The following is a 14,929-nucleotide window of genomic DNA, read 5'->3' as shown; positions in this document are numbered from 1 at the left end:
GAGTGTCGCAGCCTCGCATACAGCACGGTCTGCAGCACATTTGCAGTCTGCGTGTATCAAATGGGTTGGATTTCAGAAGGACAGAAAACTGGTTGGAGACAGACACCTCTAAAAAGTCTACAGAGAGCTTTGCACATGTGGACCCTCTACAAATGATCCGAACTCCCTCAAAATACTGTCAGAAGAAAACATCATTGCAATACAGAATACCGTTATGTAATTTTATATGAAAAGTTGTTTAAATTCTTAAAGGACATGAAAGATGATTTTAGTTTCAGTTAAGAAGAGGAATAAATTGAGCTTTGCGGAGTTTCTGAACAAACATCAGCCACACATCCATTCTTGGAGAAACTACAGAGGAGAAACAGAAAAGGCTTCTGCTTTAACAGAAAATGGAGAGAGGAGAATGGAAAGACTGGCACCACTCAACTGGAAGGAGTTGAATGGGGAAGGAAGAGATCCAGGAGTTTAAAGCACTGCCCGGCCCAGGGAGACTCCATTGGGTATGTCTTTGATCCTGTTCTACATCTCCAAAAAACATTAAGCACCACCAAACAACTTCCTACAAACGTGTGGTAGAGGCCCACAGCAGTGGGGTGTCCCAGCTCCTCATTCCAGTCAGAGCTTCCAAGCCCCCCGTGGCATGGTCAGTCGGCCACCCTGACAGAAGACATTGCTGCCAGCTCCAGCTGGGTTCCTGCAGGGGGAAGGGGACTCTGGGCAGTAGCTGTTGGTCTCCCCATGCAATGGGCTGGTGCAGGAGCACTCACTCCCCAGCAAGGCTTCCAGCTCAGCCATCACTCTTAGGCTGCTCTGTCTGGACAAAGAGTTGTAAAGTTTAGTGAGTGCATGAGGATCCGTAGGTTATCTATAATTTCTCCTCTTTATCCTTTAGACACCACAGAAATGGCAGACAGCTAAGGATGTAATCTGAAAAAAAAAAAGCAATTTTTAAAAAATCGCCCCATTTTCTAGGCTGGAGGAGAGATAAAGGATACAGGCCCTGTTATACCAAGTGTTTCTGGAGGTGTCCCGTGTTAGGGACTTTCTGTACTCATCAAGGTTTTCGGCTGAGACTCTCTGAACATCACAAGAACAGATCAGTGCTGTGTTACAAACAAAAGGCCAGACTCCCTTTGTACTCCCAGCAAGTGATCAAGACAGAAAGGACAGCACACAAACACCCTGTCACCTGGCACACCACAAAGTTTGCAACCCGTTGTAGCCACACCCACAGTTAGAGCGAGAGGGAATCAGAAGGGAGCAGATCATTAGTGAGAAAGGAAAAGAACAGAGCTGAGGAGCTTCAGTCACCAAAAAATAAAAAGGTTTTCTTTTCAGGAATACAAAGACACAGTAATTGCTTTAGAAATATTGTACATTTATGTGCATTTGCTTTGGCTGCAGTCTAGGACTATTGGGCAACTGCACTGAGCCATGTTGCTGGAGAAACCTGAGCCTCTGTTAAGCTCTGCAGAAGCAGCACAATCAACCTGCAGCATCCTGTCACCTTGCCCACAGAAAGCTTCGATCATCCTAATCAGCTATTAATGGGCAGCGATGGAAGAAAAAGAACATTTATCCCGTCTGAGAGATTGGCAGGGGAATCAATTTGCCATAGCTCACAGAACCCACAAGAGGGCCGGGACTGAAGCACGCTGTGTCTCTGCCACGGGAACGACGGGAGAGTCCCCAAGCATGAAAACCTCGTGTACTTGTCCCCTGCCCACGTCTCTAGGAAAGCCCCCAAGAGCTATTGCCATCTGTAGCAGCATGATGACAAGTGGTACACTGCCTAAAACGACACAGGGAACCACAGACATTTGGAAGGGATTCAGGTGAACATGGTGCTGCTTTGTAAAATGAATAATATGCCAGCGATGGATTTGCGAGGCTCGCTGCTAACAAAGCTCTGGCTTCTTCTGGACACTGTGCAAACAGCCCTCGTGATGGAAAGGCAGCTTTCAATCTGCTCAGAGTTCACTTTAATTCCAGGGCTGAGGGTAAAAAGAGAGAGAATGTGGAATGCAAAGACCTGGTGACCTAATTCATTAATTACAGGCTGCTTTCAGCTATTTGGTTCTGCTTTGCTATGTGCATCTCACGGGCTCTTCCTACATACATCTCTCTTTTCCTCCTTCCTGCCAAAAAAGAGAAGCTATTTAGACTTCCTATCTAGTGTGATGATATCATATTTATTTATAAACGTTCATCCTTGAAATAAAAGGATGGGGATGATGGTGAGTGCTATGCATTTGAATTCCTGGCCCAGGGTTTGTGCTGCAGCCTCAGGAGTTTTGCTGGCCCTTGCTTCCAAGTCCTTCAGATGGTGAGCCACAGGTGCTGGGAGAGCCATCCCTCACTGGCTGCATCCACAAAGCCATCCTGCCTCCTCCAGCTTTTGCACTGGAGCGTTTTCCCCCCAGAGTTGTGATTATGAAATGTCACCGTGGAAACAGTTGGAATATAATATGTGCTTGCTTGCTTTCCCCCACCCTCCCTCCCCTCCCACCAACCTCCTCACTTTCTGAAGTTATGTTTGCTGTGCAAGAAAAACCCTTCTTGTTCCCCTCCTCCCCCCCTAAACCTGCACAGGGGAGTGAGTGCTCCTCACAGTCACCCCCCAAAAATATCCCTATTCATTAACAGCTCCTTGGGACCTTCCAGCAGGGCAAAACCTACCAAACTCAACTGGCTGTTCCTGCAGCTACCAGGACTTCCTGCCTTCCTCTGTCAAATAATAACTTCTGTAAAATGGCATTATAAAGAGGCTTTGAGCCAGTGGGATCCTGGTCTGCTGTTGCTATAACTGTCACTGCAAGAAAGCCACTTCAGCAAAGCATAATTCCCCATCACACACCTCTGCTGTCCCCTCTGCTCTGCTGTCCTGTCCCCATTAGAGCTATAATGAGCGTACAACACACACACGCAAATCTTGGTTTTCTTTCTTGTGTCCCACCACCCAGAGGCAGGCTTTAGATGATGAGCTCTTTGTGCTCTGCCTATGCTAATAAAGCACGATTTCCCCCTAATCATGATTTCTTCCACGATCCTCATCAGCATCACAAAAGGTCAGAGCTGTCCACCTGGGAGTGGAAAGGTCAGTGCACTTTGGATCTGACACGTGGTATCTTGTAGCTCCTGGAATATAATCAGCTCACTTCATATTTATTTTGTGTGACTGCAGCACTATAAAAGAGCAGGCACTGCTCCGGAGAAATCTTCAGTCTCTTGTCAGGAATGTGCAAGCAACCCCAAGGGAAAATATGAACTCAAGAGAGTGGTACTGAACAGACCTCTCTCCCTGGCAGAGAATGCTGGTTTGGTTCTCACAAATCACACTGGGGATTTAGATACCTTTTGGTATTTGTTAATTTTTATTTAGATGCCCACCGGTATTTATTAATTTTAATTAACGGGAATTGCACGTAAAAATCCCCCAGGCAGTTTTGATAATTTCAGGCAACAGGGCTTTGAGGACTGCAGGGATGGACTCACTTGAAGGGACCCTTTCCCATGCACCAGTCATGAAAAATGATCCAAAGACACTCTCCACCGTCAGGCGTATGTTTACAACAAGCCAGTGGGGGGAAATCCATAATTTTTCTGATTCAGGAGAAGCTTTGAGCTTCCACCGTGATGTTCACGCACACATGGTTTCCCCAGGAGCTTCACAGCCATGCTTGCACTGGCGGCCAGGTGACGCTGTCAGGGGTGGGAAGGGGACACAAAAAGTGGCTTCTGTCCTGGAGAGATGGGAAGGAGGCAGGAGCTCTCCTCCCTGCTGGCTTGGCTAGCGCTGAAGGAAGAAGGCAAGGGACATGCCTTTCATCACCAGCTGGAGTTTATGGCCTTGTCACCTCCTACAGGGCCCTTCAGGAAACTGTAAAAGATTCCTGTTGGCAGTGGCAGTCCTAAGAGTCCTCCGAGGCTGATGCTTTTCAGTGCAATGCACAACGTCTATTCTTCCCCCTACGGCAGCTGATTTGCCAGCAGCATAAGATGCTGCTGGAGATAAGGATGCACCCTATGCACACAGAGCTGGTGTTTCCTGGTCCCCCTGCAAGCCACAGCCTTCCCGTGAAGTGGATTGCAGTCACTGTTGTCCCAGTACTGTGTCACCAGCAGCCCCAAGCACAGAGCAATGCAGGCTGGTCTGACAGCACTTCACCGTAAGATTAGCTCAAGGGAAAAAAAAAAAAAAAAAAAAGTAGGTCTTTTGGGTGGTGTATACCTGAATCTGCAATCTCCACACATTTCTTCAGCTGCTTTGTTCCTCTAATGACGATCCAGGAGCAGGCAAAGGAAATCCCTGAGACGGGCTAATGGACACCCCTCCTACCCTGGTCTCCAAATCAGCAATTCAAATTGGCGGCGTCTCTCATCAGAATTGTTAATTCTCCACCGTGCGACAGCCTCCCGTAACTCCTGGGCTCACCAGGTGGAGAAGAATCACACAGGCTCCCGATTTAAATACTGCTGCTATTTCTGACGGGCTTTCAATTACCTGCGAAAGTCGCCGGATCTCTCACACCCCCTCGCCCCCTCACTGATCCCTGTGCTGACAGCAGTCCTTTGCAGCAGAACACCTTTCACTCATCACCTTTCACACGGGGAGGAGCACCGAGGCAGCTCCAGGAGAGGAGCAGCTGGCCCAAAATCCAGCTGTGCTCAAAGCCTTGGCAGCAGCAGGGGATGGAAACGGAGCCCCGACATCCAAGGCCAAATGCCAACCTGCTGCCACCACAAAGGCACCCCAGCATGTGCAGGTGGAGAAAACCACTCCAGTCCTTCCTCTTGGCTCTCCTGAGCCTGAGGCTGCAGCTGAGATGGGAAGAGCCAGAGTGCAAAGGTTCCCTGGCAGTGAACAGTGCTCACCCTCCCACCTGCTGCTACAGAGTCCCTGAAAGTTACCCAGCAGGGCAAAGCCATTTCCCCACAAAACATTTTTCATGTGTCCAGTGCCCCTTTTGGAGAGGAATTCAGGATATCTGCGATTTTAACCCTGATTAGATCCAGACTTTTTCTTTAACCGACTACATGGATCACTGTCCCCCCTTTCTAGACCATTCTCATCCAGTATCAAAGCAGTGGTGGGGATGAGGGAATCTGCCCCATTCATTCCTGGGCACCAGTTAATTATCAAGCATTCAGACAAGCCTGTAACCTTAGCCAAAGTGAGTTAGGAGTGGGAGGCTCAGCTATGGCACTGCTGCCATCTCCTGATTTTACACTCGTACCTAAGCCTGTCCATCAAAACAGGGCACCCCACTTGCTCCCCTCCACTTCCACCCACAGTTTTCCTACTTCAAGAGGTGAGTCAAGACATGGTATTAGTGTGTGTTCACTGGCTAACCTCACTGTTTAAGACTTCAGTTTCCAGAAAATACTCTTCTGTACGTTGTTTCCCCCCCATTCATTTATGATACCACCCCCCCCCCACCCCCCCCCCCCGGGATTATGAACAGGAACATGTTGCAGAGCACAGAGAGTCCTGGGTTTGGTACAGATATCTGCATCCAAACAACTTGACAGTCCACAGTAAAAGGAGGGAAAGCACTTCAGACAGTCATTTACACAAGGCCGTGTACCAGCTTAGTGTGAAAAGACACAAATCTGCTTTTCTCCAACCTGCAGCACTGTCTTTTGCTCACAAGGGTTCTTTAGAACCACTTCAGGATGCAATAAACAAACAAAAAGTGTAATATCTTATGAGTCTCCATTTGCACTGTGAGTGGGGGTAAAGTGCTGCAAGACCTAAGACATGGCATTTTATATAGTTGGTAAAAGAATAAAGATGCCTTTGACAGCAAATTACAACCTTTCACTGAAAAATCCTCTCAGAAAATTGGTGTTTTCTGCCTGTCTACGTTTCACAGAAATTAATTTTTTTCCTAGTGTTTCCTTTTCTATAAGAAAGGTTTGGAAATCTGAAAACCCTCTGGGTAAAAATCTTAAAAAAAGAAGAGTGGGGAGTGGTTCAGACAAAAATATTTCATTTGCCATTTTTGAGTGAAAAGCCAACAGCTTCTACAGCACGTCTACCACATGATCTTGCAGGCAGATTTGAGGTTCCCCATGAGATGCACAAACAGAACTGACATTATGGAGATCAGCACCAGTGTTTTCTCCTTCATGAGGCTTTGCTTCGTGCAATGTTGTGGATTACAGCTTAAAATGAAGTCTGTGCTGTAAAGAAGAAAAGCTCTTGGTCCCAAAATCCACAGGAACAAGGCTTTAAGTCAAACCACAAATGGAAAGAGTGGTTTTGGCAGAAATGTGCAAGGGTAGATACACTTAGGGAGTGGGCATTACCCTGTAGGCACTCATAAGAGTGGTAGGAGTGTGATCACACCATTCCCATCCCTCCTCCCGTGACTGAAATCCATCCCAAGGAATTCCCACTCCTTGTGGTGAGCTGGGTGGCCAGGCTGCTCCCCACCATCCCCACCACACACAGAGCACAGCAGCCTTCATGGGGTGCAAGAAGCAGCATCCAAGTAGTCCTGTAACCATGACAACGTTCAGGATCAAAAATACACACATTTCAACTCCTTGTAGTAAAAAGGAAATATCAATAAAGGATGGAAGCCACTTTCTGCACATTTCTGTTCTCCTCACAAGAAAGTCTTTGGGAATATCCTGGCTCTTTGGTATATGAAAATAAGGGAGGCAGAGTCCATCCAGTACTGACTGCTTCAGGGTTGGTTACTCCTTTACTCTTTTTTTTTTTTCTAGTTTAAATAAGGTATCTGAATTTCTTTAGCTCCTTTGCATTTTAACGTTCATCTTAAAGCCTCAGATAGAAAAAGAAAAGTGGAAAAAACAACCTTTCTTTGCACCCCCTGCTTCCTGCTAAAGTGAAACACTCTGTGTGAGGAGTGACTGTCATTTTCCTGAGCACACAATGCCTGTGATTTGAATGTCAGCCCTGCAAGCATGATTCCATGCGGGGATTCACTTTTGTACATTCCCCAGCTGCAAAAGAAGTTGTGCAGTTCCATGGGTTTGCCATGCTGATGCTAATAAACCCCTCCAAGTCGCTATGGCAACGAGGCTAATTAGAAATGGGCTAATGTTGGGGTTGTTCCGTTCAAATTTCCCTAGTCTAGGCTGCAATGAGATGGTTAAAGGGTTAAAGGACTTGGAACTTCCAGCTTTAGGGAAAATATGAAAGAGAAGGGCCAGCTGCTGCTCCTTGCAGAACAGGACCTGAATCTTTGAGATTTTACACCAAATGTGCTTGCATGGAGGCAGGCTGGTTTGGAGAACCGTGCACGAGTGCCAGAAGAGACTTCCCCAGCCTGGGAGCTGATTCCAGCTCAGTTACCCCAGCAGAGAGCACAGCCAATAGCTCTGGGATGCCCAGCATCAGCTTCACTCTACAAATCCCTCTGCAATAAAAAGAAATTAATCCTTTTTCTCCTGCTATCCATCCTCATAACAGTGGGAAGGATCCTCACGGAGCAACTACACAGGGAAAATACTTGTAAGAGGGAGGAAAAAAGCACAGGACTTCACTCAAATGCCTGGGCTTGGGAGGGGCTTTCAAAGAGCTTTGTGAGAGGGTCTTGTGAGTGCTCCTGCTCTGTCTTTAACAACAGTCGGAGCATCACATCACACTCAAGGAGATGGCAGAGTTCTCAGGGCCTCTCATCATCACTGCTGGCTCTGCATTAGTCAGGATCAGGAGAGCAGGCAAGGGTGAAATGGGTGGAGAGCAGAGAGCTATTCACTCCAAAGATGCCTTTAATGAATTCGTCCTGAATGAGGCCGACAAATCTTTCACAAAGTGAAAAGATTGGGAAAAAATGTTTGACCAGACAACATCTTCTGCAGGTCTCTTGCAGGTCTTACCCCTCAGCTGGGCTTTGCCAACATTAGCACTTTGTGCAGGACCACGGCACCACCACAGGCAGGACCTGGTGCTCACGTTGCCAAGTTAAGAATTAAGAATTTTTATCAGCATTGCATAAGGATGCTGCAAAAGATAAATTCAGAACTGGTGGTGGCTGGAACTAAATAAATAGAGATTTTGCACCTATTACTCCTATTCTTGTCAGGTTTTTAGACAAGATTCAAATTGTAGTACTGCCAGTTCTGCACTGCTCTTTTGAAAAACTACAGAATGTGCTGAGGTCTGATTTCCTTTTTAAACATATTTTAGAGAAGGAAAACAGTGAAATTACAGCTCATATATCCTATAAAGGTACTGAAACTTTAGGTAAGAGAAAGAAACTGCATAGTTTTTAAGTGTTTCTTTTGAAAGGCAGAGATTGCTGCTTTATAACAGAATCTCTTTTTTCACAAGCAGAGCTATTATTGTTATAAATGCCATCAGAATTTCAGAGGGATGGTAAGAAATGCATTAAAATATAATTTAAGTCCCATTCTACCACCCAACAGGGTCCATGCCAGGTTTGCATTGATGGGAGAAGCAGCAAGTTGTTCTCCAGGGATGTGCAGACATACACCCTTCACACAGAGGTGCTGTGTCTGAACTGGTTCTTCTACATTGTGCTCAATAAATTCATCTTTTCTGTCCAAAGAGAGGAACAACTGTGAGAGTTCCAGCATGTTAAAACTGGAATAAAGAGAGATGGCTATTCCATAGTTTAGGCTGAAATTAACAAGCTCATGCCCAGACTAAAATTGCAAGTAAAATCTGCAGTGCAGCCTCTGAATGGGGCTCAGGCTTGAGAGGACAGATGATCACAGGCAGCCAAGCAAACACATCTGAAGGTGTCACCAGCCCTCAGCCAGATCCTGCTCATCAGCTGAATCTGTTGCAACGTGGAATAAAACGGATTCACTCAAACCACTGCTGAAGAAGGGCTGGAAGTGAGCAGGCAGTCATTTTTTATAGCTGAGCTGAAGGCACTGCAGCTTCTTGAAGTGCTGTGACCTCAGTGCTTGGCAGCACAAGCATCCACTGAGAGAGCTAGAACTTTACTTTCTATTCTGCTCCACAGCACCTCAGTCAGATCACTTTTCTCCCTTCCTTTCCCACTCTTTTCATCATTTAATAATGAGATAGGAGCAGTAGCCATCTCCTGCAAAGTGCTCTACAAACCCTAGCAACCTGGGGCCTCTAGGTGCTACTGTAATACAAATAATAAATAAAAGGTCCTCAGTTTCTTGGTGACACAGAAGCTTGAAACAGTGAGTTCAGCCTAATCTTCCCCATTACAGAAATGTTTTGCTCGAAGAATGGCTCTGTCCTCTTTTTCCAGCTGTTTTTCAGTGAACTCCCAAGCAGAGGGAGAAGCCAGTCGGGCAAGACCTCTCCCACCCATGAGTGAGCAGCAAGATTGTGTGCTGCTGCAGCTGGCAAACATCAAGAAAAATGATCAAAAATCCAATGTCCCAAGCCATGCCTGTTACTGAATATCCTTTAGGGCTTATTGCTCTAGCCAGCCCTGCTGTGACTGGATCTTTGGGATGTTAGATTCTCTTTGTGATGCCTTTTCATGGTCTTAAAAAATTGAGAGCCAGACACAGTTAAGGGGGAAAGGGTTTTTTACCTCAGTATTTTGATGATAATCCTTATGATGCACCACTTTGCCAAGGTGGGACACTCTGCAATGCACACATACAGCAGATCACATATACAATCTATAGACCTTACAAATTATCACATCTAACAAGGATGCCCCAATGGGAGGCCTGGATGAATAGTTTGATATTCCCCCATCCATGGAATTTCCCCCTGGATGGGCCAAATCTCCAGTTTACAGGATATTTTCTGGAGAGTTTGGTTTCCCAAGATAGTGTAGGATTTTTCTGGCCTCCTGCTATGAGGCCTTTAAGATGTTTGATCTCCGGCTCTAACAAAATACTAGGGCTGTGCTAAGTGATCAGACTTCAGGAATCACAAGTATGCATGCTAAGAATACTGAGGATACATAAAAGTTATATAAAAGGTATATAAAAGAAAAGGCAAAAAATCATCTTGGCATCAATTAAGATGCAGCAGCATCAGTAAAAATTGTGAACCTTAAATCTGCAGCACAGGTCTGACCAAAACCTTTGCCCTCTTCAATCTTCTACACACTTGCTGAAGCTGTGCAGGTGATTGTGGAGTAGGATTTGTGCTGGACCTTTGAACTGCTGGCTCTTGACATGGTGAACCCCAGAGGGAGGCCAGTGAGGGTGGGTGGACACTGAACACTAGAGCAGAGCAGCAAACCTGAGATTTGCCTCCTGAACAGGAAATTCCTGAGCTCAAGCACTGCCTTACCTTGTGGCTCCTCCTCCATCTCCCCCATTTGTATCCAGGCAGGAGGAGTGGCTTCTGTTCCACTTTGGGCAGACCACTGAGGTGGCTGAATCAGGGGATGAGTCCCTTTCCACTGCCTGGAAAAAGCAAAGGGCAAATCCAGGCTGTGGTCCAGACTGCCCCAGCTGAAGTGTGAGGCACAGTCTCAGGAAATGTGAATGTGTCTTTCCCTGCAGGAGAGAAAATTACAGGCAGACACAACCCTTTGAGTATTTGTGAAGGCAGGGCTTTGGCTGCAGGCAGCAGCCCTGGCTCCTTTCTGCATCCAAGAGGAACAGGAGGGTAATAAAAAAATCTCCTCCTTGTGCCCCTGAAGCATCCAAGGGTGGTGAGGCACGCAGAGCAGCTCGGACATGGAGCGACCTCAAGCACACTGCTTGGGGACGAACACAGGTCACAGAAGGGACAACCTGCTGCCACCAAGTGCTGTTTTGAGTCAGGGGGCACTTCCCTGGTAAGATAACCTCTGGATACCATCTTTGTGCAGAATGAAATATGAAGAAAGATTAATTTAAAGCATAAAAATTTACTGTAAACAGTCTTAGTCTATTTTCAGGCTTAGTGGAAACTCCATCTCTATAGCTATCTATGACTCAAGGGTTAAGAAAAATTTATCATAATCACATTATATAATGTGATTTAAAATAGCCCTTCATTTCTGCTCCTTTCAACAGGTTACTTTGTTTCCTTCCTGGCAGGTACAGTTTGCATGCGAAATGGAAAGCAGAATTTCTTAAAAATAATAATGGAAAGAGTTGCCAACCCTAAGGCACAGCACTGTGCCCACTCGGGAGCAGCGTGCCCCTGCCAGGCTGTGCTCCCCCAGGGCCTCCTGCAGCTGGGTGCCTCCTGAGGGGTGTTAATGAGAGATTAATGTGCCCTGCCCAGAGACAGAGTGAGCATCGAGAACCTCATGTAGAAATGGCAATGTCTGCTTGTTCCTGCGTTGTGTCTCCTCGCCTTTGGTGGGCTCAGAAGGGGCTCGGGTGTCATGGGACAAAGGGCTGACACTGGGGACAAGCAGCATAACCTAAAGAACTGGAGGATCTGACCTACTATTTCTAAAGGAAACCACAAGGAAACATCCCCAAGCCATGACTTCACCTCCCCCTGACTCCAGGACAAGGCTTTTCTCCTTCTGAGTGAGATGGGAGGTCCTGGGGGTGATTTTGTTGCCTTCCACAGCACCTCACAGCCTTGCATGCTGTGCCCTGCAGAGCAAACCACATCCCAGGCACCAGCAAGGAACACATTTTCACCCAGCAACTCCCTCACAAAAACACAATGTCTGGCACTAGAACTGATCTTTGGAAAGGCACCCAGTATTTACCCAGAGATTACTGGTGGTGCAGACTGATTTGCTGTATGTCTGTGCTTGCACCAGGCATATGGATATCAATATCCAGCCACACAAGCTTCAGGAGCCAGCACTGGCACTGGAGACAAGAATTAAATGACAGGCTCTTCCACCTCAGCCCAACTGTTAGGGACATGGGAATACTGGCACACAGAAGCTTGTTTTCAGAAAGCCAGAGCACAAATGACTGAAAAAGACTTTGACACACTGCTTTCCTAATGCTTTTGGTCGGGCATGTTTTAAAAACTTGGCTCAGAGCTCCAGGCTCTCTTTCTCTCTCTGTCTGCCACTGGAATCAACAATTATAATTTCTCATGAGTCTGTTGCTATTAAAGATTAAAAAGGTTGATTTTGAAATCTATGGATTTCTTAAGGGAGCTGAGAGCAGAGGCTGTGCTGGAGTTCCAGGTCATTGCTGCTTGGGCTCTGTGCTGGATTGAGTGGTTTCCTGCCCTGTTCTGTGCAGAGTCTGACACAGGAACAGAAACCTCTCCCAGCCTGGCCATCCCTGCTGAGCTGCACTTGGTCCTGCCCTTTCCTGTGCTCTTGACACAAAGCCAGCCTCATCAGGTGTTTTTGTAGGATGCAGATTCCTCTGCCAGGGTTCCTTGTCTGCCATCAGCTATCGTGTTAACTGGGGCACTGGGTCAAAACTCACAAACTTGGTCCATGTGGAATAAGAGCTTCTTGGCCTGTCATCTGATTCTCTCCCCCTTACTGCCGTGTTTGCCTTTGGGAACTGCACTGTGAGGCTCAGAAGTGTATTCAGACAAGCTGTAACTACTGGATATAATGTCGGCTTTGACTAATAAATTAATTATTTGTGTATTTTTAGGGAGTGTGATGACATAACTTAGCCTTGGATCGTAATGTTTTATAATCTCCTGTTAAACAAACAAAGACAGCCAACAAAGGCTTTTTCTTCCATGAAATTCCCTCTTTGCCTGAGAATATGTCCCATCATCCAGAATTTATTTTGCACTCCTTGCAGCATAATGGGTCCATTTGGTATAATGCTGCATTAGCTAACAATCATTTATGCCAACTTGTTACCCATTAGATTCCAAGAAAATCTTGCAGCTGGTACAAATATCACCCTGAAACATTAATTCCCATCTCAGCATCTTGGTTTTTTTTCCCCTCTTCATGCTATGGATGGGCAATGCTGCAAGTGGATGATCCAGAGGTTTCTGGAAGGGAGGTTCCTGTCATATCCTTGAAGTGCATCCCTTGCCCTGTGTGGGAAGCTTCATTCCTTCAGAGGGGAGGGGACATGGCACCATCTGAAACCTTCTGGGTTGAGAGTTGCTTCTACGACTTTCCACCTACTCAGGCCCAGAAAACCTTTCCAGGACTTGAAACTAAAATAGACTTTCTTTTCTAATTTATTTTTGCTTCCACTCCCAATATTATAGGTATTCTTTTCAACCCTTCTAATACAGCCCCATCTGCAGCCATAATGAACACAAGCAGTGTTTCTTTTAACATTCTTGCTGAGTCCAAGCACATTTGTGACACTGGTTTAAACCCAGAGGACTATAATAGTGGAGTACTCTTAATCCACAGGCCTTACAAGAAAAAGGCCCTCAAAAGTAGGAAAAGTCAGATTTTGCAAATGGAAAATATGAAGTAACGGAAGGTGGGCTTCCATGACTATGCCAATTTTAAGAGTATAAAGCTAAAGAGATTTTAAAAAACCCACAACTCTTCCAAGAGACTTAAGAAAACTTGGAATGCAGTTTACACTGCCTCTTAATTTTTTTTTTTTTCTCATAAGCTCTGACGGAATAACCTAAAAGTACCCCAAAGACTTTTTATGTACTTTTTCTATAAGTTACCTATGGTTACATGAAAAAATTATTTGTGACTTAAGAATGGAGTCACTGTCACAGGAAAGGACTGCATTAGACATCATCTTCAAACTGGGGTCTGAAAGACTGGCTGAAACAGAAAGGACAAAGAAAGGGAGAGAAAAGATTTCAAACCAGACGTTCGCCTTGAAATCTCATATTGAGAATATTTGGAATCTTCACATTATCCCACCTTCATTCAGGAAACTATAGAGATTTGGAGTGCTCTTTGCTGAAGCTGAAAACCTTGCAAGAACTTGCGTGGTGCTGACGAGTTTTTTGAGGAGTGAAGCAGCCTCATCTTTTGTGTTTTAGCTCTGAGGGGGAGTCTGGGCACTCCGCAGCATTCCTGGTGTGCTCAGCACCAGGCAGCAGCGTGTGCTGCCCACGGCTCCCACACACCCAGTCTGGCAGCCAGGTCTGCTCTGGAGGCTGCACATCAGGGCACCCACCAGTCAAACAACTGCATTGATCCAGTCCCAGTGATTTTACAGGAATTCTCCAAGGAAAAAGCAGCTTTTTCAATGACCCAGGTGATGTCAGTCAATGGCATCCCAAAGACACGATCAGTTTACTACTTGTTTGTCAAAAAGAAAGGAATTTTATTATTTTTTTAAACCATCAACAGACAGTCTTTATTTTTAAGACTACACTTTTGTATGGCTTGCTACTGGAAAGGAGGAAGGCTTAAATTTCTAGACTAGAGACAGTAACTATGCACAAACCTGTGCTTTTGCAATAATGCTTCATGAGGATTCCCTTGGACTTCCTATTGTTGATTAAATAGTAATTGATTTTAAAAAACATGTTAGATGAGTACTTATGAGCAAATAACAAGCAATGTAATTTATGAAAAATTGTTACACAGCTGCTATGTCATGCCTATTTTTCAACAATCAGTTATTTTAGGATGTAATACCTGAGTACAACTCCAGAACTGTTAATTTCAGAGTGGTGTCATTTAAACCATGGAAAACTTGTTACAGGCATGAATCCTTTGCACTGTGTTGCAGGATTTTGCTGGTTTGTTGTTCACCACTGGTGAGGGGATAGGCTGCTGTAGAGGTTGGTTAGGAACTGTGGATCCTGTCTCCCATGTTATGACTCACAAAAATTTTCAAACAAAGCCCACTGCGGTGGGAAGGCTGCTAACTGCAGCTGCTCTTGTCAGGTCCTGGATAGAAATCATTAAAAATTTCCGCTCTTCTGTTGCTACTCAGGCTCTTAGGTCCCTTCAATTCACTTTGGCCTCCTGTACAGCCAGAGAGGTAGAGAGCTGACTGAGCAGAGAAAGACAAACCCCTTCTACAACAATATTTGGCTACAAGAGAGTTAAGAGGGCAAATTGGGCTGGTTTTGCTGAAAAGCAGCAGCAAAAAAGCCAACTGTGCCCTGTTGGGTAGAGCCAAGGTCAGAACTGACGCAATGAGGCTGAGATCTGTC

The sequence above is a fragment of the Chamaea fasciata genome, unplaced genomic scaffold (genome assembly GCF_029207755.1).
Source record: "Chamaea fasciata isolate MVZ Bird 193981 ecotype frontalis unplaced genomic scaffold, bChaFas1.0.hap1 SCAF_15, whole genome shotgun sequence".
Classification (NCBI taxonomy): Eukaryota; Metazoa; Chordata; class Aves; order Passeriformes; family Sylviidae; genus Chamaea; species Chamaea fasciata.
Note: the sequence above shows the minus strand (reverse complement) of the source record.